The sequence below is a fragment of the Phasianus colchicus genome, chromosome 2 (genome assembly GCF_987193195.1).
Source record: "Phasianus colchicus chromosome 2, bPhaCol1.hap1.1, whole genome shotgun sequence".
Lineage (NCBI taxonomy): Eukaryota > Metazoa > Chordata > Aves > Galliformes > Phasianidae > Phasianus > Phasianus colchicus.
The window spans coordinates 10,487,346-10,513,287 of record NC_143437.1 but is presented as its reverse complement, the minus strand read 5'-3'; the positions used below and the strand labels follow the sequence as shown (position 1 = coordinate 10,513,287).

The 25,942-nt window shown below is 41.1% G+C and overlaps 1 protein-coding gene across 1 annotated transcript in view; it reads left to right on the top strand.

The window, feature by feature from the left end:
- Positions 1–1,209, top strand: part of LOC149918844 (uncharacterized) — a 30,021-nt gene extending 28,812 nt beyond the window's left edge. The window contains exon 11 of the transcript XR_016464618.1: positions 532–1,209. The gene's annotated coding sequence lies outside the window, so the exon portion shown is untranslated. The remainder of the gene's footprint in view (positions 1–531) is intronic.
- Positions 1,210–25,942: the final 24,733 nt, after the last annotated feature.

The following is a 25,942-nucleotide window of genomic DNA, read 5'->3' as shown; positions in this document are numbered from 1 at the left end:
GCCTCTGTGATCTCTTATTTCTGAGCAACTTTTAACTATATTCGCAGCAATCTATATTCTGGTAAACACTTTGTGCTAGGCACCATCTAGAAAGGTTTATCATTGCTCTCTAAGTGGCATGCTGCACACAGCAGGACATGCTGCAGCACAGTGTCTGACATAGCAGATATAGATTACTGTTAAGATAAATTCATCCTTTTTCATTTGAACCAGCTTCCAATTTGAAGACTTGATATCACCTTGTCAACCAAAGGGGATGTTATTAAGCAATGGAAGAGTTATCAAAGGTTTCCTCAAAGTTCCTTTTAAGGCACTTTCTACATGAGCCAAGATATATACTTATTGGTTGTGAATGTAGGGCTCATCAAAAGTGCTAGGCTAAAATCCCTGTAGCCAGGGATACCGAACAGAAGCTGCAAGTGTTTTTCTACTCCGCCAAAACCAAATGCCTAAACTGCCAGATAATTAGGCGAGAAAAGGTCATTAATTCTGTCTTCAGCTGTCTGCAGGCAGGTTCTCTCTCCCACCCAGGACACTGGGATGCCAGTGGCAGCTGCCAGGGGGCAACCGTCTCAACCCATGTTCCCCAACTCAGCCAGGTCCTGGAGGACGAGGAAGAGACCATGCTTCTGCCTGGATAACATTGGACACCATTGGAACTCAGGACAGGTTTGACAACAGTGGGATCTCCACCTTTATCCTAGGGCTCCCACCACAAGCTCTATAGTTCAGAAAGAGATGTGGGGTTACATCCAGAAGACAGGATGTGGTGAGCAGGTGTGTGACTCCCAGTTTGTGGTAGCACCCATCAGTAAGGATAGCAGAGAATGGACCTACTGAGATCACACAGGCTTGTTGCCATAAAGAAGCTGCTATCGCTGCTTTGCATCCCCATAAGGCACAGGGCCATTTCCATCCTGAACCTGCTGGTCCCTCTTTATGTAGGTGCAATGGAGCAGGGAGATCCAGAGTTTTGAAAGGCTTTTCCTGCCTTGAAGTGTTTTTGCATTTGTCTCGAGAACAGCTCTCTTCTCCCACCTCTCTCAGTCTTGATGGTAGTGTCATTTCTGTCTGTAAGGCACTACCTTGAAATAGTAGTCTCCATCACAGTGGGGCACACAGCCAGCCAGCACATCCCAAGGGATAGGTGAACATAACATAAGCAGCAGTGGGAGAGATCTTTCCTGTGCCCTTAATTGCCTTAGTGGGCAGAGCTTTATTCTCTTTTCATGGGTTCATATGTTAACGCTGAGATTCATAAAGGGCTGGCTGCGTCTGCTGCTTCTCCACCACTGCATTGCTGCAGGGAAACATTTCCATCAGCAGGGCTGGAAGAGCAACTCTCGCCAGGACTGGCACAGCCCCTCGCCTCCTTCTCTGTGTCTGCTTCACAGCTCCTCAAGGAGACACAAATGAAAAAAGAGCTATTTCACAGTCCAGTGAGCGTGAGACTTGGTGCAGCCTGGGGGTGAGGCACAGGGGCGTGATGGGGAAGGGAGCGTGCAAGGTCAGCTGCTGCCAGACAGCAGGGATGGAGCCCCGAAGGACAGGCTTTGCTGTCTGGCCTGCGCCCTGCTCTCGCTGCACACAGTTCTGCCTCAGCAGGCTGCCTGCAGCTGCAGGCTAATGGGTTTGTGGGGGACCAGGGCCACGAGCAGTAGGTGTTCATGACAAAAGTGCAAAGGGAATTTGGATGGATTTAGTAGCCTTGGAATGGAGCCCTTGGTGCTGGTGCTGCTGCTTCCATGAGGGCGCCCATTCTGCTTTCAGGACTGAACTAAGACCTACTCATTCATTGCATTTGTAAGCATCAGACAGTGAAGCAAAACAAAAACCAGGATTTGGGGTAGATCTGAATTGTGTCTGCGTGCAACCAGTTACCATTAGCCAGGCCCACCAGTGTCCAAATTCCACTTACCTTTTTTTCATCTGAGATTAGAAATCTTTTGTTTTGTCAACATACTTAACATATAGGGCTGAGAAGAGAATCCACAAACAATACTCACTTGGCTTAGTTTCTGTTCATAGCATAAATAGATGTGTGTAATGTACTTATCACAACAAAGCCCCTATTGGTTTAGGTGCTTGCAATTTTGGCCAATGCATTGAGGCTGAAATTTTGCATGCTTGGACTCAATCAATAGGCAGAGCGTCTGGTTGCTGGAAGTAGAATGTACTCGGGAGTCTTTGAATTGTTTGTGCTTCAATGCCATGCATTCCCCCCCAAAACTCAACATGTTGTTGTTTATCCTTGTAGTAACTTAACAGTGGGTGAGCTGAGTCATTTAAACTGTCTCATTTTGTAAATCTTGCAAAGATTTACAAATAGAACAAAGAAAGAAAGGTGCGATTTTGAAATTAGCTATTCTAAAACAACACGTATTATTCCAGATTTTTTTTTTTCCCTGTATATTTAGACTGAGGTGTTCGACTCAGTCATTTAAAACACTTGGGCTTTTTCAGAGAGCCTATGCATTGACTGGATATTGCAAGAGCTATTGCTGTTACCTAGCTAGTAGCCATGCAACTCTTAGGGAGACCTTTTCCCTAGGAAAAGTTTTCTTCAGTGTGAAGTTCCCTTCTGTGGCATTTATTTATTTATTCTTTTGTCTCTAGTTGGTTTTTCTGGCATTTTCAGTTTATTGAAACTGAAACCTTGTTGTTGAAACCTTGAGGGCAAGGTTTTTAACTAAGCTGCTGCTTGTTCAAACATTTACAGCTGGTGAAATACTTGAAATTTGTTACTTTTTATTATTTGTAAGAGTGGATTGTGCTCTCCTATCAGAAGAGCTCCACTAAATGGGGAAGGCAGCAATGAAGGGTGTTCATTCTGCTCACCCGCACGTGGTGAAAGGAACAAGTGAGGACTGAGATCTGCACCACTTGCTGCTCTGGTTTGCTTTCACAAACGTGTCTGCTTGCAGAGTGTGGTGCCCCTAAAGCATTACCCTGCTCTTCACACAACATAAGTAAATGTAACTCCTCCCATTTTATGGAGAGATTGAAGCTCACCTAAGATTAAAGGGGAAGAGGGGAATGAGAAGTATGGGAGATGAGATTTTATCCCTCTCTGAAGAATTGCTGTGATTTTTTTCAAGTAAATTCTAAAGTAAATAAATATATATTAAAAAGATAGTAGCCATATTAAATATGTTTATAAGCTCCCCTCAAGTACTGGAAGGCCACAATGAGGTCTCCTTGGAGCCTTCTCTTCTCCAAAGCTAAACAAGCTCAACTCCCTCAACTTTTCTTTGAAGGTTTGAAGGAGAGGTGCTCCAGCCCTCTGAGCATCTTCGTGGCCCTCCTCTGGCCTCACTCCAACAGCTCCACATCTTACTTATGCTGGGTGCCCCAGACCTGGATGCAGTACTTCAGGTAGAGCACCAGGAGGGCAGAGCAGAGGGGGAGAATCCCTTCACCCTGCTGGCCTCCCCTCTTTGGATGTAGCCCAAGATACAGCTGGCAAATTTCCATGAACTTCTTCATCATGAATTTTCATGGCAATTTAACTGAACAAATGGTATTTGCAAAGCCAAGCCAAAAGCTCTGCTGTCTTCATTTCCTACATTTCTTGTAACATCATTTATGCAGCTGATTACAGATTCCTTTGCAATTATACGTATGACTAATCAAAATCTGGGGATAATAGTGATGATAATTTTGTAGTTCAGGACATAGTATCTGTAGTCAATAGCTGCCCCAATGACTACATCTGCAAAGATCTCTCTATCTCTTTCTTCTTTAGTGCACTACTTGTAAAATGAATAATAATGATTGCCTCCCTCCAAATGTGTTAACGTCAATGATCTTACATGTGGCTCCAAATGAAGAGCTCGCACGTTGCTTAGCTATGTTCAGGATCATGCCATCTAATTGACTTTGCTCACTGCTGCACTCCTAAAGCACCCCCTCGGCTCAAGGGCTTTCCACTCTGATGCTGTGCTAAGTGCAAAGATTTGTTGCCAGGGCTGTCTTCCCACATGCGAGTCCCATGGCTTTGTTCACACCAAGAGAAAGCACCACCGAGGAATCTTTCGGCTTGCAATCTGTCATCAGCTGTGCTGTGGGAGAAGACAAAGTGTGGTCCAATGACTCAGGTATTTAAAAGTGTGGTGTTTACTATCTGTTGGCTAAAAGGGGCAAGTAACAGAGTTCAAAGGGATTCTATAGCTCACCAAAAGCATTAAGAAAAAGCTTCTTAATAAAACTGCAAAACAGCAACATCAAATGCCCAGCTGCTAATGGGTTTCATAGTAGGTAATGCAGAGGTGCCAAACTGATCTTAATGCCTAATTAATTAACAGTATTTTAAAAAATAACTAATAGTAAGCTATGACTACTGCTGTAGCAGCTATATTATTATATGTGTTTTTTGCTGTGTAGTCCTTTTGGTGTGAAATACCTTTAAATTTAGCTCACTGGAAGAGTTGTGAAGGAGCAAAGGAGTCAGAAGATATAAAATATCCACTAGTTTACTGAATGCACAGCTCCTTTTATCCATGGCAGTGCATTATGAACAATGGTGTACTATCAGCTGCTTGAAGTAACTTACATGCAGCAGTTTTGAGGCTCTGTTCTAGAAACAATAGCCATATATCTCCAAACCCTGGTGTAACTTCTATGGGAAAGGCAAGGAAAAATGATTAAGTGTTTCTTCTTATAGCATAGAAAAGCCTGATACAACAGACATGTTCAGAGTGCTTTGAAATGATGCTTGCATAATAGGAGGCTAAGAGAGAAGATACAAAATGCAAACCAGGATAGTTCTGTATTCTCAACAAACAGTTCTAGCTGGGCATTTAGGATGTAGCTCCTTAAAACCACATTTCTATGTTTAAGTCCCATGAAGAAGGAAAGGCAAGTGGGAAGTGCATTTTCAAGTGTGGAAAGGATATGCAAAGTGACATCGGGGCCGCTGCACTTAAACCATTATATGTTAAACTTTCAAGTGCACCAACATGATAAAACGTAGTAAACATGACGCAGTAACAGACAGCCATACAGTTACTCCAGGCTATTGTTTGTGTTGCTGGGGGGTCGTATACTGTGCTGACGTTATGCACCACCATTCTCCATCGGAACATGAATACCTGGTGCTGCAGCACAAGAGGATTGAAATGGATTACCTTTCTCAGTTCAAATGTTTTTCTTGTTTTCTGGGGATTTGAAGCGCAGTTTGTCTTGCTTTAATTTTTGTGAGAGCTTTTGTCTCACCTGGCGGAGTGAGGTGTAGCAGGACTTCATTTATGGTTATATACCTTATGTTTTCAGAGAATGTATTGCAGAAAGAAAAATACTGTTTTATGAAGACCTCCCGTTCTGCAGGTGCAGCACACAAACCGAGGTTCCCCTGCTTTCAGGGGTTTAGACCAATTCCTGTTTCTCTTATGGGAGCTTCAAAAACTGCTTTAGGAAATTTGTGATCTAACTTCATAGAGTTATTGGACGATTTGGGTGGGAAGGGATCTCAAAGATCACTTCACTGCAACCTCCCCAGCCATAAGCAAGGCTGCTCCCCATCAAATCAGGCTGCCCAGGACTTTACCCAACCTGGGCTGCCAACCCACAGCTCTGGGCAGCAGTGCCAGGACCTCACTGCCCTCTGAGTAAGGAATTTCTTCCTAGTATCTAATCTAAATCTCTCCTCTCTTAATTTAAAACCATTATCCCTTGTCCTATCACTACGCTCCCTGATAAAGAGTCCTTCTCCATCTTTCCTGTAACCTGGAAGGGTAAGATGTTGCCGAAACCCTGTGTTCTCTAGGCTTTTCTGATCCTTAGGGCCACAAATTATTTAGCTAGGTAGTGGTGACTTTGCATGGCTCACCTGCAAGTGTGCGTCTTGCACTTCCTATATTTATCAAACACAAGATATTAGGAGTCTTATGAGATTCTGTGTAGCTAAAGAAGCTTCAGTACATGCAATTTTGAAAACCACTCATACAGGACAGTAGAATCTTTGCATCCCCCTCTCCCACATTTATCTATGACAGATATCTGACCTCTCAATTTATTTTTTTTAAAAGCTACCTTCTCCATTCTTGCCACCAACCCTTTTCCAGGGTTACTCAGTGCCTAGCCATTATCATCTTCTCCAGCTCTTGGCCCAAACAATATAATATAATAGTGAAATATCCCAGTGAGCATCTGGAAGTCCAAACAAAACAGGCTTGTCTTCCCTTTACATCTTTTCATAACGTGGAATTGAGATGAACATAAAATAGATTCTAAATTGACTCTCATATCTGTTATAGTATTATCTTCTACAATCAACTTCTGAGAATTTCTTGTTCTAAACAAGCTTGTTAGATTTACAAATACATCTTCAAATATAGATGATAAATCCCAGAAGCAATGCTAGCAGTATTCCGATTCCCAAAGGCAAAAATAGGGGAGAGTGAGAAAAGCAAGAAAGAAAATTGAGAGACATTGGAGTGATGCCTGTGAAAATTTAGTTGGCCTGAAGCTGGGGCATGTATTGGAAAATATGTGGTTTAAGCAATCAGTATTCTACTTCAGGGGATGAAATGAAACTTTTGCTCTGAAACTAATGTGTGAAAATGTTTCCTTATGTCAAATCCCACTTAGCATGTAAATTAGGGGGAAAAGAAGAGAGAGAGGAGAGGGAGATCTGCTTACAATGATTTTGTTTGACTCTTTCTACAGTCACTCTTTATTGCTACATTCAATGGAGAACTATTGTTGTATCTTTGCTGTCCCTCTCACTGAAGGTTGTGGCTACACCTTTATACCTCCATTTTTCTGTACCTGAAGACAAGAAGCAGAATACAACCTTACACTCTTTCAATTAAACTCACTTTGCCTCTCCCCTCCCCTAAACAATGACTTCCCATACCTGGCAAGTCAGAGGCCAGAACTGGCAGTGATGGAGCTCAGAAGTAACTGGATTCAGGCAGGTTTTTCAGTGCAGCACCACCACTGCTTGCCTCACACAAACTGGGCAGGGGTTCTGGGTGGGTTGTGATGTCCCAGCAAGACATTTCTTCTCACATTGCCTAGCATAACCCAAAGGCTGCTTTTGGTTGTGCTACTGGCCCAATTTATCCCTCTGGAGGAAGGTAGTATAGGAGGAAGGAGCCTATTTGCCACCTTTATTTGCCTAAAATTTTCTGATTGCAAAACCAATGAACTCTAAAGTTTTATTTATTTAATTTTTTTTTTCAGACATTTTATATTTCCAGAGAGGTTAAATTTTCAACAGAAACAATTCAGTTTGACTACCACTGTTTTCAGGCACTGTTGTGAGATATCAAAGGTTTCCTTTCAGTGGAAAGTTTCCAAGGGCTGTGCTCATGTTGGAGGAGATTGGTACTTGTGACCAAGCAGTCTCAGAAGAGATGAGGCAATGGAAATGAATGCTAATACGGGAAATCTGTGTCTAATTGATTTTCATGAAAGCAAAGCTTGTTGCAAAGGTGCAATATATTCAAGGTGAGATTGGATCAGGCCCTGGGCAGCCTGATGTACCCATGTGTGTCCCTGTTAATTGCAGGGGAATTGGACTAGATAACCTTTAAAGGTCCCTTCCAACTCTAAGGATTCTGTAATTCTAATTATTTTGTATCTTTTCCCTCCTATTTCCCTCACAACCTCCCTGAAATGAAGCCACGCAGTGCATCTTGGAAATCAGTATGTGCCAGTTTGCAACATGTCTATCAAATGGACCGGTGGATCAAGCACTCCAAGCCAGAGAAGGAGGAGAGAGTTATTGCCCTCGCAGTACGAGGTAAGCCACCTCCTAGGAGCAGCATGCTTTCATCTCTCAACAGATATGGAGCTACTGTTCAACTGCCCACCGTGGCCAAGCTGTTAGAGTCCCATGTCCTCTTTTGTTCAATGCTGCATTCTCCAGGGAGGAACTGCTTTGGTCTTCAAGGAGTGCAGGTTATTCCTCCCGCTTTCATGCCTTCTGTTTAATGTTGATTCTGTGAAAGGGTTTTGTTCATGTCTGAGTACTTTGGGTATGTTGAGGCTTCTGAGCTCTGGGTTCTCGTACTGACAGCTAGAACTTGTCACCATGGCTGAGCTATGTTCTAAGCGGTGTGCAAGCATGACAATGCCCAGAAACCTTTCATCCAGAGCTGCCATATAAACTTTCAACAGAATATACACTCATGGCTCAAGGAGGAATGCATGTGTGAATGAATTTAGCCAAACAATAAGGCCACAGCAGTGATGTATTTTTTCCACTTCATCAGCAAGCTAATGAATATGTAAGGTTTCTATGGCTTTCAGCAAGCCATTGTTGGACCTGATATCCTGGGATGAATTTGGGATTCTCCATCCAGGAAACTTAGCTTGCTGTCCTTTCTTTTCCTTGCCTATTAGTTGGCACACGCCTCTCAGACAGGCTGACTTGTGACTGACAAAGGGTTTCAGATGCTTTTTGACATTAGGTGTCATGCTGTGACTGGAGCTGTGCAAAATAGGTCCTGCTACAGTAGTTTGACAGATGCAGCAAATCTTGCTGTCAGTTTGCTGGGTTGTTTGCCGCATCCTTGCATATGCCTTGGCACTAAGAAGTGTCTCCTTGCTCTTGATAATCCCGTCAACAGTTTTGCAAAATGTGGGGGTTGATAATGTCAGTGCTCTTATTCATCTTCCTGGCAAACTAGGGGTTAATCTGAGGCTTTTGAGGGCAGACTGCCGTCTGAGTGGACAAGGAGAGGCTGGAGACTCACTTCTATATCGCATAATTAAAAAAAAAGGGATATAAAAGTGAGAGGGCCCCATGAATTTCTTTGCTCCTGTATTTTGCTTTCAGTGCAAGTTCTAGGTGTTACAATGTGTAGCAGAAATGCTGAGTCACGGCATGAACCATTGATTGAGCACCTGGTGGGAAGGCAGGACCAATCCAGGGGAACACAGGTGCATGCAATTATGCAATGCAGCTGGGTGACCAGAGGGGGTGCAGCCAGGATCCACACTTCCCAGACCTCATTTAAGGGTTGGCAGTGGAGGTGAGGGGATCTCCTGCTGGAGATATCTGCCAACTGGAGGCCTTTTAAGGTAAGAAACTTTTTTTTTTTTTTCTTCATTTCTGTGGTTGCTGCATTTGGTTTTTTTCTCATTTGTTGTAGCCCAAGACTTTTGTTACCCTGCTATTGTTGCGGTACTTTCCAGCCTGTTATGGCGTTCGGTGCTGCTAATAAGATAAAAAGCAAATGATTTAAGATGGTCTCACGTATTTGCCTTTCATCCTGTGTTTGTCTGATGCACTGGGGTGAGCAATCCCTTCCTGAAGTGGTTGACATCCTGCCTGGTTAACTGCATGGCTTTTTTAGGGCAGGTAATAGCTTTACCCTAAGGGAGAAGATGTGAAAACAAGTAAAGAGAAATGTAGGGTTGTGATGGCCCTAATTCTACCTGCTACTGAAAACATCAGCACAACTAGAGGTGCTTTTGATTGCTACCACCTATCTGCTGGCCTGCTTGGGACACACCTTGGCCTCTTTAAGTTTTTTTGAGGGAAGACAAAAGAGTCTCAGCTACTACTTTCTCAGTGCAGGTATTTTTTGATGACTGCAGTTTGTTGCAACAGCTTTCTGGTAGGTGCAAAGTCAAGCTTCTCTTTCTTTTTACTAAAATATAAAGTCCTTTTTTGGCCTCCTGGGACTTGGTATCTGGCAATTAGATTAGCCAGCTGCAAGTCCACTGCATGCTATTGTAAGAATTACTTTTGTAATTTGTAAATGTACTTTTAAGCTGTGGTTTCTTTGTTGTGCTTTGTCCCAAGGTGCTTATTTACAGTGAAAAGACTTAATTGTGTGTCTGGAGATTATGTGCTTGCTCTGGCAAATATGCAAGGTTGTAACTTTCTACTGGTCCCATGTTAGGAATTCAAGTCTGTGAGATGCCACACACTTGTTCTAGCATTTTCTTCATGCTTTATCTGCTTTATTACACTTGTTCTGCGTCTGTACTGGATTGTTCTATAATGAAGACCATAAACTCTACAGGGAAATCATGGTCTCTTTCAAGACCATCAGCACAGAGACTCAGGTGCGTGCCCCAAAGCCTCAGCTGAAGTCCTTATGTTTTCCATTAACAATAAGAGCAAGCCTGTGTTTTCTTTGTGGGTGGGTTATTGTACTGGGTCAAGTTACAGCTTTTTAATGAGCTGCAATTAAGAGGTCCCCTGTCGCCTTCCCCTCCTGTTTCATTACTGGGCTCCTGCTCTTGTGCCTCCACCCAATTCACCACAGATTACTTAAAGGATACCCCCTTTCCTACCGAGTTGTTTTAGTATGCTAGTTTTTTTTTTTTAAAAGTGTTGGTGTTAGGATCTTTTACCTGATATTATGATTATTTCCCCCCCCCCAACTCTACAGTGATTTCTGGGCTTGCTTCCCACAGTGCTGCAGTGGCACAGGTGCAGAAACATAAAAATCAGAGGGGGGATAGGTAGAAGAGCAGGAGTGCCTTGAAATGGATATGGGGTGAGTGAGCTTCAGGAATCTCCAGGAACTAGATGGCAAAGTCCCCCAGCAAACTGCTTTTGAAGGTAATGGGGTCCATCAGTGCTGACCTCTGAAGTATCACCTCTTAAGAGTACAGGCTCTTCCAAAATGTCTGAAGTCCCCATGTGGATAGGAGCAGAAGACTGGCTTGGCTGAGCTGTGGTTTTCTTCTAGAGCTTAGCAGGAGAAAGAAGGTGTGATCACTGGAAGCAATGTCATATGATATGGAGGTTGACAGTGATGCTGTTCACCATTGTAGGGACAAAATTCACGCAGCCAAAATTTGTTTAGAGTAGAAGCTGGTCAGTGTTTTAGGGGACAATAAAAAGGGATATTTTTTAAAAGTACGTTAATAGCAAAAGGAGGATCAGACTTAATGTTGATCTGTTATTTGTTGAGGATGGTTACCTCACAAACTGGGATGCAGACAAAGTAGAGACATTTCATGCATTCTTTGCATCTGTCTTCCCCGCCAATAATGGGCTCTGGAGCTGTGAGTTGAGGACCATGACTGTTAACAATAAATTCCCAGCCGATTTTGAAATTATGCATCCAACTGGAGAAGCAGATCTTGCACGTAAGTCTGAGGGGCCAAATAGGATTCATCCCAGGGTACTCAAAGAGCTGTCTGATGTCATCACAAGACCTCTGTTAATTATTTTTCAATTGTTTTATGAGTCTGTAGAGGTCCCAGTTGACCAGAAACTGACAAATACTGTCTCAGCTTCCAAGAAGGGCAAGTAAGAAGGCCCTGGTAATTACAGAGCTGTCAGTCTCACTTCTTCAGTGCCTGGCAAAATTATGGAGAACGTTATTCTGGGAGTTATTGAAAAATACTCAAAATATGATGCAGTCACTGGTCACAGCCAATGTGGGTTCATGAGGGGAAAGTCCTGTTTAACAAATTTAATTTCTTTTTATGACAAGATTTTCCACCTAGCTGACCAAGGGAAGTCACTTCATGTTTTCTTTTCTGAATTACAACAATGCTTTTGTTACTGTTTTTCCCAGAATCCTTCTGGACAAAATGCCCAGCATAGAAAACAAAAACATTGTACAGTAGGTGAACAACTGGCTGATGAGTCAGGCTCAAAGTACCAACCTTGTAGGTGCATACAGACTTGGGGGTGAGAGGCTGGAGAGCTGCCCCATGGAAGGGGATCTGGGGATCCTGGAGCAAGCTGAGCATGAGCCAGCAGTGTGTCCTGGCAACTGCTAGTGAAGTCACACTGCACAGTGAGTGACTTATCAAGGTGAAAGCAATATACTGTGCTGAGACTTTATGCAATAGCAGGAGATGCTTTTATTCTTTTGCTAGAAAACCATCCAGGCAGTCTATTAGAGTTGTAGTATTTAACTGCAGTGCGTATATCATACTGCATTGTTTGCAGTGCAGGAATGTTGGTGACAATAACATTATTGCTTGATGTAAACCTAGAGGGAGAGTTCAGGAGTCCTGTTGAATTCAAAGAGGCTGCATAGTGGCTCCCTACCACTTATTTTGAGAAAGAATAACTCTCTTCATGAATGAAATGAAGAAGACATTACTTTGTATCTGCATAATTTATTCCATAAGGTATTTATTCTATTAAGAGTTCTGAGGAGAAGTTAACGTTGTAATCTCTTGACTTTATTCAAGTTCTGTGTTCTGACTTCTTTCAAAAAAAAAATTGTGATTTTTCTATTGGCAGATAGATCCATGCCTAAATAGCTGCTAGCGTGTACTTTTGAGAGATGAAACTTTCAACTATAAGAAGTGTGTGTTTTTTTTTCATGTTCTTTCCCTGAATCGTCTTTGCTGCTTATTGGTAACTTGAGAGTCTCTGTAGTAGAATAGTAAGGGGGGGGGAAGTATCAGTAAAATTGGCCTTAAATTACATTTAGAAAAAAATTATACTAGGAAAGATTGTTTTTACTTTTTACTCCTTGCTGAGAAACTTAAGCAAAATAAAAATGTGGATTTTTGACTCCAAGATCTAGATTTCTTAAGTCCTATATCCAAAACTCCACTCTGAAGTCTTAGTAGTAAGACATTTACAAGTGTATTATTTTGGCTGGAAGCCTAGTTTATACCATAAATGCTTATCAGTATGGTTTTCTAGCCAACCATTCTACACTATACGAAGCGTATACTAAAACAAGATTCTTTTTGTTGGGAGAACTTGGAAATGCTGTTGCAATTTGTGGCTTTTTTTACTTTTTTTTTTTTACCTAAGTTTACCCTCTCTTTTGAATAGAGAGCTGACCTCAGTTTCAAGTTGATGTTTGTAGGTTTGTGGGCAGATATCTCTAAAAATCATTTTATGGTAATGTTTGTGCATCAGGTATTAAGTCTAAGCCTCAACTCTGAGTGTTGGCTTGGCAAGGTAGCTGGTATGCAGACAAACAGATGCAAGTTGCATCTGGAGGAATTGCTACAGAGTACAGGGCTTTGATGCAAACTTCCCATCCTGCCATTGCTCAGGAGAAGCTGCTCCTGCTGGGACCAGAAGTTCTGTATTGCATCTTCCAGATGATACCAAATCATGCCTACTAAAAAGCACAGCTGTTAGCAGGGAAGAAGGACCTTGTGTAGTCTTGACTGCAGAACACAAAATAGCTTTGGGGGGTTTAGTGGGCTTTCATGACCTGAGAAAAGGCCCCTGTCATGTGAGCTTAAGGTCCTGAAAGTCTTAAGGGGAGCGAAATTAATAGCCTCTGTTTGCATTGTAAACTTATTCTTTTTCCTCCCATCCAATCTGATCCCTGCTAGCTAGCCAGGCAGCTACCTGCTGCTGCTTCTAGTCAGCTCATGCTGTGATGATTGTTGGCTTAGCAGGATACACATTAAGTGGCACTAAAAATAAATAGGAAATTGGGCTTTCTGGTCTTTGTTGTTGTTTTATTTTCCTCCTTTAAATGAAAGAAATTGTTAAGATCTGAGAACTGTTGGTAAAGCAGAAATGAAACTAAGAAGCACCTAAACTGAAAATACCTCCTGAAAGCAGCACTGCACAGGAGGAGGTGATGTTCTTGGTAGGTGCTGTGGTGCAGACATCTCCAAAGGAGCCCTTGCACTCCTGCAAGGAGCTCCACGGGGCAGTGGCACTTCTTGATGCTGCGCCCACGATGCCATGACAAAATTGCTTTGAAATATTGTGTAAGTGCTTTCAGAAATAACATCTTGTGACTGAGGTACCCAAAAGCCTAAGGTGGGGTTAGCACAGAATTTAATTTTAAATGACCCATTTGCAAGAGACAAATGAGACCATCTGAACTCCTTACTTTTTTTTACCCAAATGTTGTAGCTGTGTAACAGTCGTGCCAGACTGGATGTTGACAGTATTTAACATAATTTGTCTGTACTAAAATTAATACTGTACTTTATGTACTATATTTATATCTATCCTCTTTCATGTCAAATAAGTTCTGGTGCGTGGGATGCGTAATAAGATTAGATAAAATATAATTTTAACCCTGTGATGTCGTTTGCTTCCTGCAGGTAGGGAAGGTTGGGTTTATTTTGGTATCAGCCTGTTCTGATATACTTATTCTTTTTTTTTCCCAGTGTTTTGTTGGGTTGTCTTGTTCCAAAACTATAGTATGAAAACTTCAAAAATCTTCATGGTGGATTTTACATGCAGTGCAACTATACAAAGATGAATATTGTGAAGGCTGTCCACAGCTGAGGTTTCTCTAGAGCTGCTTCTTAATGCGAAGCTCTAATTACAAACCTTACGATAAAATTGTGGTTGGAAGTTAGAGCTATTCTTCTTTTAATTAATGGATTTAAACCTATGGAAGAAAAATATCTTAAATTCATGTAATACCTGTTGGCAGTTACTCTCTAATTGGTGTATGGGAAAGGGTAATGAAAGGTTTCAGAAGGACACAGGAGTAAATCCAAATCAAGCTTTCTGAACCCAATGGTCCAATGTATCTGCAGTCTACAAGGAGCTTGCTCCATGTAGGACACAGGCTGAGGATCGCATCCCCATCTTGCACCTGTGCCAAATGCACAACAGGATGAACCTCCTGAGCTGGGAAAATGCTGTGCTTTGCTGTGGACTCTCTGCTTGTACTGAACCCTTCCCAAGAGAAGGAAACAGGCACTTGGAGACCTGTTGTGGTTACAGACCAGAAGTCTTTCTCCTCTATCCTTGGCAGGAGCCAGCTGAACTTTCCCTCATCAGGTGGCATAAACCATGATGCCTCTTTGGTGCCCCCCATCAACTGCAGGGGGAAGATAGTGAGGTGATTTAAACTTATCCTAAATGTACCTGATAATAGCTGTTGCCTTTTCTTCTTTTTGGAGGGGAGACAAATGGTAAATCCTCTTCAATATATTTATACGTATTTATGCATGTTATTGCCAAAGATTTCAGGTTTGTGTGTGGCAAAGCAGGAGGGCTGAAGTTAACTCTAAGAATCTGCTCTTCGGAAGCTGATAAAAACAAGAACCAAAACTTGAGTGGCTGTCTAGCTTTACTTGCTTGAGATAGAGTTCTGATTACAAGTCTTGCTGAAGTAAAACCACATCTTATTTGCCTACCTTTTGTAATTGTTGAGCATGGCAGGGGAGGAGGTGCTCAGTTGCTGTAAATAATTTTGGCTCTGATGTCAAGACAGCTGCAGCAATTGACATCATCTGAAGGCTTGTCTATAGCTAACTACAACCAATAGGTATTACAGCATGATTTATGGAGGCTCTCGCAGCATAAACCCCATATGTTTTATAGATGCTGAAAATTAGAGGAAACTGTCTGACAAGCAGAAGCATGTTTTGTAGCATCTTACATGGATGAAATTGCCCAGTTAGAGGTTTCATGAAATAGATTAGCTGTGATGCAGCACCACATGATTCAGACATGTAATACTCCAAGCATTCAGTTGATTACAACCTATCATCTTAACTTTGTTAATTTGATGCTGTTTGCTAACAATGTAGTAACAGAAAATTCTGCATTGTCTGCTACTCATCATGTTCTGCAAGCCTATAGGAAAAGCTCTAAAGAAAGGGGGTTCTCATTGCTGTGCACTGGGGGAAACTGAGGAAGGGAAGAGGTAGGAAAAAAAATGGATTTCAGTTACATTAGCATTACTCATAATTCATTTAACTTTTGAACAGAACGGTAGTGAAATACCATTGCTTTCATGGTGTGAGTAAATGATAGCAAACTTCAACTAAATATGCCTTGTGTAAGTGTTGATTTCTCCAGGTCCTCATTGTTGAAGGGCTGCATAATGAGTTGAAATGTGAATGGGAGTCAGCAAGGACACAGGAGAAATACAGTCCTACTTGAAACTCATGTAACCATCTGAAACACCTATCTGGGCAGTTCCTTTGGAAGCATAAGAAGATAATTGAGGAGATACTGTTAGGAGCATCTGTTGACTCCTCTGTTGTGGGGCAGCCACAAATCAGTGTATAGGCAGTGATCAAAAGGCAGCAAGTCAGTTCTTCAGCACAGCCGAGGCTGGGTGTCCTGCTTACCCCTTGAGCAGTGCTTTTGCCATTAGGTAGTTCCTAGTAACATACTGTGACATGGCCTAAGAAAAGGGGAAGGTGTAGTTAAGCTGTACATTGGTAGATAATAGTGATCTCAGTATTTAACAGAAAATTATATAAGTAGAAATCACCTCAATTGGGCTGATCTTATTTGGTTATTTTCATCATTAAGGGTTACTGAAGACAGCTGAAGAGCCAAAGGTGATTGTTTAGTCTATTATCTTCTTGTTGCCAAACATTACCTAACTGATGCTATGTTATTTTTTCCCCTTGAAAAACACTTCATTTTTATGCAAAATTAGCACTTGTGAGTATTACCTCTTAAATGTGCCCTGGGTTATTTTAAGTATTCCCAGATAACTGCATAGAAAACAGTGCCAGCTTCCTTTTGCAAGCTTCAAAAGTTGAAGTGCATAGCAGCCCCGGCACCTCCTTGCAGAAACTGATGTTGTTACTAGTCTTTTGCTGATATATGCTGGTACCTGCATCAAAATCCAAGCTTTTCATATTGTGCAGTATGTAGGAATGTCTGTTTGCTATATAAAAACATAAAAGTGCTTACAGGGTAGTGAAATGTATACACAATTGAGGGTGGTAGCATCCAGTTCCCTGTTTACAAGGGTGTCTTTGCTGAGGTGGACTTTGAGGTTCCTTTTTTACCTGAGGTTTCAGTTGTAAGTATGCAGGAAGATCTATGGCTAAATGAACTTGGGGAAAGAAAGTCTTCATTTTAATTATAAAACTGGTGTTTTATGATTGGGTGTGGACTCTTAACATGGCTCCTCTCATTTCTCTGCTGAGTAGCCCTGAGGCAATAATTATTGAGGCATCTTGCTATAAGAAATCACTCCCTGCTCTGGACATATGCAAGGAAACTGTGGTGACCTGCAATATTGGAACAAATATTTTTTCAGCAGCATGTGATTTATATTTAATCTTCTCATATTACCTTGCTCACAGTTTACTTCCTCAAAAGCAGAGTTTTGCTGACACATCTCTGCTTTCGAGCTCAAAACCCCCTGTTTTTAGAGCAGATCCCATTCACAGGTCTGTTCTTCAAGATGAGCTGATGGTATTGCTGAGGGCTGTGGAATAAATCATTAGAGAACAGAATCAATCCGTAGTTGACATTGGGGTGTTTTAGCTGGTTGAGTGTCTGCTCGCTGAGCCCAGAGTGAGGAACAACACCAAGCAATCCAATGTATGCCTTCCAGGATGTATTTAAGTCTACTTGCAGTAGTTGATATACAAGGTCCCTAAATGTGTGTCTAAATCCCAGAAGATGTTTCAAGTATACATGCATAGTAAAAAGGTTACATGTCATTCCGTATTCTCAAAAAATTGCAGATATATGTTGTAGTTTTAGGTATTTTCTATCAGAAATAACTAATGTTTTCTCTTGCATTTAAGGACAGCTTATACATCATGATAAAAAGAAACCACACTGAGGTTGCATTGCTGGAATCAGTTATGGCATTTCCTTGATTCTGAGACACTGTCTATTTGTATGCTGGGGAGGCTTGTTTTGGTTTATTTCCTTCTTTGTTGTCTATTTCTTTTTTTTTTTTGCTTACTATTTTGTCTGCTTGCTTTGTTTTTGGTGATGTTTCTGAAAACACAATACATCTTGTGGAAATAGTTTTCCTTCCTATGGGTTACGTTACTGTGGGAGATTTACAGCACAAAGCTGTTGTGTGAGCTACCAAAATGGAAGGGACCTGTGGCAGGATGTCATAGATGTCAGTGAGTCCCTGGATCAGGATGAAGTATCGACTTCACTGATTTTCTCTTGCCAAAAAATAAATCCTTCTTGTAACTTCAGGTTCCTGCAGCACTTTGCAGTCTTAGGTGACAGCAGAAAAGGCTGTCTGCTTATTCTTGTTATCTTTCTCTGTCCACAGATACCAGAATCTCTTGTACTATTAGACAGTCTACCAGACTCAGCTTAACTCATGTCCCACCACCTTCCTACATTTTTAGTTCAGCTTTCTTTTGTGCTTGAATACTTTTTCAGATTGGAAAAATGACATCTAAGTTCAGAGTGGCAGAGCTCAGTTTTGATGAAGCTGCTAGGGGGGCATACATGATCTGTTAGGATGAAACTAGGTGGAAAAGAAATTTGGTAAAAATCATTTAAAAAATGGAAAGAAATGCAACTGAGTGTGTGAACAAGTACATGGTGCTTAGCTGCCTGCCAGGCTGAGCCACAACACATGGTAATTCAAGTCTGCCAGCAGCAAACTTTGACATCTGTTGTTTGATAAGTAAATTTGTTGTTCTATTCTCAGAATTAATAAACTAGATTTTAAAAAATGTGGAGAAGGACGATGTGGGGAGCACTTTTCCTCCAAGACCCAAACACTAAAGGCAAGGGGTTGGTATGAAATTCCTCTGTTATCCAAATGCCACTTATGTTATCGTGCTTTTACAAGTACAGTAGCATCAGTCTTGCTGATGTGGATAAAATCTTGCCTCTGTAAAGCTCAGCTGTGAAACTCACATGGCACCAGACAGGGCAGTTGATCCTTCCTCATTTTGAATCTCCCAACAGTAGCCTGAAAGGATTTAAAAACAAAAATGAGTTAAAGGCTAGCTTGCAAAGATCAGGGAGCTCTCTGCTCTGTGAATTGTATGTTGTGAAGGAACAAGAACCCCCAGAAGGGGGAAAATAATAATAATAATAGGGCAGCTTCATTTGCATCATTGAGATAGCAGTAGCTTCTCTGTATGAGCCCACAGCACTAAATATCAAAGTTCCAAGTCCTGCAGTTTGCCCCCTTGTCCAAACAATGCACTGAAATAAAATAATAACTCTGCCTGTGGATGATACAAGTTAAACAACATTTCTGTGCCAGCAGTCTTTGTGAAGAGCAGTCATCCAAATGCAGGAGTAAAGTGAAAAGAAAATTAAATAGCTGGAGTATTTGGAGAGCACCAAGGATGCAGAACAGCTAAAGATAATTAAATTACATACAAATAAATTAGTTGCCATAATGGCCAGATTAGGAAATAACACACAGAAGTATAATCCTTCCAAATATTTGAGTAGAGCACCAGAACTGGAACTTAACTGTTAGCTGACATATGAGAGGCAGAGGTTTAAAGCTTTTGCTTAAATTTATAAGCATCCACGAGTATTTAATTTTTCCTGTCGCAAAACAAACAACTTATCTTCCCTGAACCTAGCTGAAATCCTAAATTTAGTTCTTTTCTGTGAAGATTTAAGTAGGTTTAATTGATATCTTTGGCTGAAAGTGTTAGACCTGGTGGTGTCTGGGTCTGCTTTGTGCTTGGGATAAATTTAAATTAAAAAGTAAAAAATAAAGATCATGGACATATGGGGGGGGATTTTTTGCTCATCTAAGTACTTGTGGACTAGAATGGCTGCTGCTTGCACAGTTCAAGTAATAATGAAGTTTTGTACAACATGAGCTCTAGTTGTGGCCTGATATTACTACTTCTTACTTGAAAATATTGCAGAGAAAGATAGGCAGCAAAAAGATGATATATTAGCACTTCTGAGTTTATCAGAATGAATTGGCAGCTATAACTTCATCTACCTCTAGTTGTTCATTGGTGCCCTTCCAGTGGAGGAATGGAGCCACATAGTGGCAGGACCTCCTCTGTGACCATTGTATGTCTCTGCCACCAACCTCTAGCAAGATCTGAAGGCGGTGGTTATGCCTACGGTGCTGGTGTTATCCTCAGTTGGGCCTGTTGAAATAGGAAGCTTAAACCTGAGCAAGGACATACAGTGCAGGCCAGGAGCTGCAGTGTCACGCCTATCCAACATGCGTTGTGTATCACTCCTAAGGTATAGCTGTGCACCTCAGGTGCATGTGGCTGTCAAAAAAAAAAAAAGCTGATCGCGTTTCTTTGTGCAGTCCCAGTTTGTGGACTGGTGATGGGTTTTTTGTTGTTGCTTGTTTATTTCTTTGGAGCTGTGTTGACCTTTTTCTGACTGCTAGTATCTCTGCTCTACAATCAGAAGGTCCTTTAAGGGTGGAGCATGCAGATAGCTCTGTCGTTTGTGGTGACTGCTTCTGTGTTGACAGGGAAACAAATGATTATTTTCAATGGAAAGTTTCTGTGTGTTAAATTTTCACTTGGGAGGAAGGAAGTATCAGGTAGTAATTGATGTATGGGGGGAAAAAATCCATATACTAATAAGCAGTGTGAGAACAGCAAGGTGAATGAGATTGATTGGCTTTCTTAGGTCCAAATTTTGTCTTTGGCAGTATTAATGTGGATGCCATTTATTCATCAGTGTAATTCTTACTTGCCTTATTTTTGGCTTAGAATTTGAGGGTCACTAATCATATACTGAAGCTGCTGATATTTATTTTTCAGGGATTCTCTCAAAACAAAAAAAAAAAGTTTATCTTGGTTTTACATAGTGACTGTGAACATAATTCAGAATGCTGGAGTTGTACTCAGCTCAGTCTTCTTGGCCATTCATACTCTTCCTGCATCATAGGAGCACTGAAGAACTGTTCATGATTTTCTGTCTGCTTTGTGTTACCCTTGTATCTTGTAATGAAGTGAGTGAGAATATATGAGCTGCACTCATGTTCAGCATGCAAATAATTTTGATGGCTGGGGTAGTGGAGAACCTGAATGTTCTGAATTTTTTAGGAATCTTTTAAGTAACGTATTTAGTCAAACACTTGGGCAGTCAGCACCTCCCACAGATACGAAATTATCTGCAGCTTCTGAGATGAGGAAGAATTCATTTTTCACTTCTTTCATGGTTTGTGTTTATTCAAATAGTTAACGTTCCTCTCCTCATTAAAATTGCTGGCTTGTTAAAGGATCTAGCTTTAAAAAAAAAAGGAATGGGGGGGAGGGGAGGAAGGGGGAAAAAAATGTTCAAAATATATGTTCTACTGCCAAAAAAAATGGTGTGAAAACAAATCTTTTGCATCTCAATGTAAAACAAAGGCCAACTCTACCATGATTTTACTGCACCAGGGGAAAAAAAAAAATAGCAGCAAGCTGAGGCACTGGCTGTAATGGCACCTTCATTAGGAAATATCAGCACAAATGATTTGAGTGGGCTGTGTGTCCAGCCTCAGAGCTTGGAATTCATTTGATTTCATGCTGCCTACTAGTATGTTAAGGAAACATTGGTGTGTTAATGTGTCCTCCAGAAAGACATTTTGTGATGTGTCAGTATAATGTCGGTCATTTTTAGGCTTCCAGTTCTTCTATGCGTGGGTGTTGCTTCCTGGTCACCAGGAGAATAGTGTGACTTTCTGCCTATTGCAGTACTATTGCATTCTCTGCTTCTGCTCTGCTGTTTACTTGTTGCAGCCCATCTGCCAGGACTGTGGTCAGAACAAGTGAGTCAGAGCTGCTGCATAAACTGCAAGGTGGTAAACCTTGTCTACTAGAAATGTTCCCAAGCCAGAAGTCTTTTCCTGTTCCTGTCCTCAAAAATCATGAAAAGCATGTAAAAAAGATCCTGAGACTACATAGATATTGGGTTGTGATTTTCTTTTTTTCTAGCATGCACATAGTTTACAGTTTCAGGCATATCCGTAATCTCTAGGGAAATAAACATAATTAAAAGGAAAGATATGCTTGTATGTGTGGGTGGGAGTGTAATATTCTCAGGCTTATGGCCTTAAGAAGAAACAGTAAATAGCATATGAAACTCCATAAAGTGCTAAGCGTTGGCAGTTTTGTTCCTTAAGGGTTATGTACTGACCTAAAGAAGTAAAACTCTTATTTAATAGGATAGACAATATCTCCTCAAAAAGGTGTTAGGTATGAGCAGAGCATTGTCAGCCTCATGTTCAGGATAATTAAAGCTTGCTGCTAGAAAATGTGTGATGATAAATTTTCAGCAGTGAATTGCGTTGATTATTTGCAGCAGTTGTAAAATACAAGCTTTTTTTTTTTTTTTTTCAGAAGCAGCATGGAATAAATGATATTTTTCTTCAATTGCATGAACTGTGCCCCCTTACTCCTCCCACAGGGTAGTAGATAAATCAGAGTTAAATATACGCACTTGAAATGCTCTATTTGAGAACCTGCTATGCCAATAAATCAATATTTACTTGCTGTTTATGCCATATATAAGTGGCCCATTCACAGATGTTGAATAAGTTTCTCAGAGGAAACTGCTCAATATGCTTAAGACCTTAGCAGCAATGACTAAAGTACTATTCCAATGGCATCACTTGAGTAGAAACAATTTTACAGAATAGCATGGGCTTTATATAGGGTTTTCCTTCAGCTGATGCTCTTAGTCTTCAGATGTGTGCTCCTGCTGAATTAACAGCCTTCCAGAATATTTGAGGTTATTCCCTTCAAGCAAATGTTTCTGTTGCTAAATTTTGGGTAGCTAACTTGAAATGCCTACAGTTAGTATTTTATTTTAAACTAGCAAGCTTTTTTTTGCTCTATTGCAAACCCTGCCTGTTTCTTTCACCAAGCAAACAAAGGGAAGTTAAAGCGTGCACACAGTTTAGACATGTGCTTATAAATTCATGGAATGTGGGATTTCTTGCTGAGAAAAACAGCTGAATGATTGCTGTTTTATCTAGTAAAACAAATGCCCTTCCCAACAGAGATGATAATTCCTACTGAACTGAATGCTTATAGATTTTTCCACTAAATATCTAATTTTTGAAAGAGCTCAGATTCTACTTCAGTATCTAAATGAAGGTCTGGCAATACCTGGCCACCAGCTGCTGTTCCCAAGGATTAGATGCCCAAATAAAAACATTTTGTTTTTCCCTTTGTGTCTAAATTGGTATCTTTATGTACTGAGCTCATTCCGATTTATATTTGAATAATGGAAAATTGCACTTGTAGAATTGCTAAAAAGTCTGGTGCTAATTAAAGTGAAATGGCAACTTTTTAGCACTGCCATTTTAGAAAGAAAGCATCTCCAATTAGCCCCCTAAATCCTGATTTAGGCACCCTTCTTTAAATCAGGTGTGTATAGTCACAGATGGAGGCACAGCATTTGTTCACACCGTACTCATTTTAGATTATCAGCACATAAAAGCTAACACAACTAAAACAAGTTATCACTAAATAATGAGCTATTTCCACTTAATTGCTGCAGAACTGCTGTGCTGGGAGATGGACATTAGGAGGAGCAGAGGAAGCCTGTGCACTGACTCTGTTGTATTAAGTAAATGATGAAATCATCTGAAAAACTAAATGCTGGTGTGCTAGCTTTTTGATGGAGGTGCTGTTCTCTTTACTGAAAGGATAAGACCTTCCTGAGAAGTAAGGGTGTAAATAAAGGTGTAAACCGTGATCTGGGCTATTGAAAGAGCCAGAAGTGAAGGATTGTAACTGAGCACCTGCCAAGATGTACATTGTAAGTATGTAGTGGTAGGGAAATTCTCTCTTGTGTGTATTTGGACTTTTCATTGAAGAGAAACACGTGAAAATGAGAGTGTGTTGGGATAGTATGTACAATAATATTAAAAATGTTGATGAGGATTTCTAACTACTTCCCTGGTACAGTGGAAAACTACTTTCCCTGGTACAGGGAAGCTGTGAAACCAAATCAGTGCTAGCAGTGAGCAGAAGGGTGTAAGTCGTCTTTAGTTTGGGACCTACCAGCAGGAGGCTTCAGGTTGCTGCATGTTCTCGTGTCAGCACCTCACGAGGGGATGTTTGCTTGATGTTGGGGTATGCCTGTGGTGGTTTGTGATGGGATGCGTGTAGCTTGGAGACATCGTGGAAGAAAACTCACCAAAGCACATTTGTTTGATGTGATCTGCATAATAGCATGCAGCTACTGAGCACAAAGATGGTTTCAGCTTTCTCATACAGAAAGGCAGCTGGATTTAGGGAGTAGGCCACCCACTGCCAGGAGAAAAATACTTGAGTCTTCAGTAACTTCCTTTCACAGGCTTTAGGAGGTGAGAATGGTGCTGTGGCAGCACACGCCTGTGAAGGACGCTCAATTTCATACACCTCACCCTCTCCCACAGCCCACTTTGAAACTGAAGCCTCTGCAAATGAAACTTTTTTTCTGTTACTTCTGCACAAGCTGCCTGTTTTCTGTTTTCAGAGTAGCTTCACTGGGAGGAAGGGAAAAAAGTTATTTTCCCCTTGTCTGTGCTACGCTGATGATTTTTGTACTTGTCCTTTCCTGAAATATCTAAGTTAATTTTGGAGCTATTGAAGAGCGCGGTGTAAATGCAGCTTTATAACCTTTAACCACAATGCAACACCCTCCTCTCTGTAATCTCCGCCTCCTGTACCTATTCTTGAAAGCTGCCTGGAGCAATGTTTCTGCCTCATAAATCTGAGCCTTTTAGATAGGTAACATTGTCTGCAGCTGAAGCAGTCCCTCTGATTTTCTGATAATATCTGTTTGATGTGCTTCTGGTAAGCAGTTTTATTTGTGGGTGGTTACAGTCATAGTAAAAATCCAAATAGTGACAAAATAGTTATGGGAGGCAATGCCAGAATTTCTACTTGTTTTGCATTTACCCTTAACCTCAAGCCAAGCATCCTGTCAATTATTTTTTCAGTACGCTCTAAATGCAGACCACAAAGACAGTTTTGTTCCATCCAAAGTCCCACACCATCAATTAGTACAGGAGGACATGTTCCTTGACAGCATTTGAATCAAAGCAAGCCTAAAATGAACAGTCTTTTTCTATGAAGTCTCTGTCTGTGGAGAAACTGAGTCTGCACCTGTGTGGAAAACAACCAATAGCTTTTCATGTGCAAAACTCTTAAATGTAGCGATTACACAGCCAGATTGTGAGCGGGTGTGGTTTATTGGTGGTTGCTTTTATTGTAGTTTACCTGCAGAAAATGAATCATCTGATATAGACATGGCTTTTCAGGGACCAGTGCATGCTGTCAAACCTAGAACTGCAGAATTGAATCAGTCATCTGAAAGACAGGAAAGAGACCCTGTAGAATACAGCTGGATCAGTGGTGTTGTGAATACTGCTTTTTTCTTGGCATGCAATCAAGAAAAAAGTTATATTTGGGTACTTAGGACTCTTTCTAGCTGCTTACCTTCTGTTTTTTTATGTATTAACTCTGTGAGGTGTATGTTTTTACTGCAATTGAAAATCAGGCTGCTTATGTTGTTGCCTGTGCCCAGCTTGCTGTTCAGCAGTAACCCTGGCTCTTTTTGTGAAATCCAGATCAGATTGGAGGCTAAGGCTCAATCATGCCTGACAGTTTAAAGAATTTTCAGAGTTTTGTTGGCAGAGAGCAGCCTGCTTTTCAGGACAGATGTGTTCTCCATAGACAAGGGGAGAGAGTAGGAATGGCAGCAGTGAAGTCATGCAAGCATGCTGAGGGAGTCTGTCCCTTAGAGAGGTGCTGTGAGTGTAAATCTGCCTTGCTGTACGTACTGTATAATTACATGAACACAGTATTTCCTAGTGTCTCTAGGGAAAAAAATTGTTTTCTTGTTTAAAGCCAAACCTCTGAAATATTGATATTACAGTTAGTTGATGTCCCTCTCAAGCCTTGTATCTTGGTACTGAAGGTTCATAACTTTGTCTTTTAGGTAGTCATTGTGCTGAATAAGCTGTTGCTTAGAACTACAGCATTCACTTCCCTAAATGACAAATACTTTGTTTGTTTTACATCAGTGGTTGTGCAGTACAAATGCTTTCAGAACAAGCATATCTGTGTTCTCTGGTTAGTTCATAAGTTTTGGCAGTGAATCTAATGGTAAGAATTGTAACAAAAGGGAAGGTGCTCCTTATTCAGGTACTTAAAGCTCATTTTGAGGCAAGAACAGTGGGTATCTGCTCATGTAGAGATGACATCATTGCAACTGAGGCCATTGAATTTCAGGATCAGAGCTTCCTTTGGAATTTCTCAGTGTGTGCCTCCACTTGAGGAAAGTGTGCACATTTTATTTCTCCTTATTCTCCCTTGTGCTTTGTCTCCATGACTAACTGTTCTTTTTCTGGTGCTTTTTACAATGCTTAAGTAAAGGAGGCATCCAAACATCTTACTTATCGGA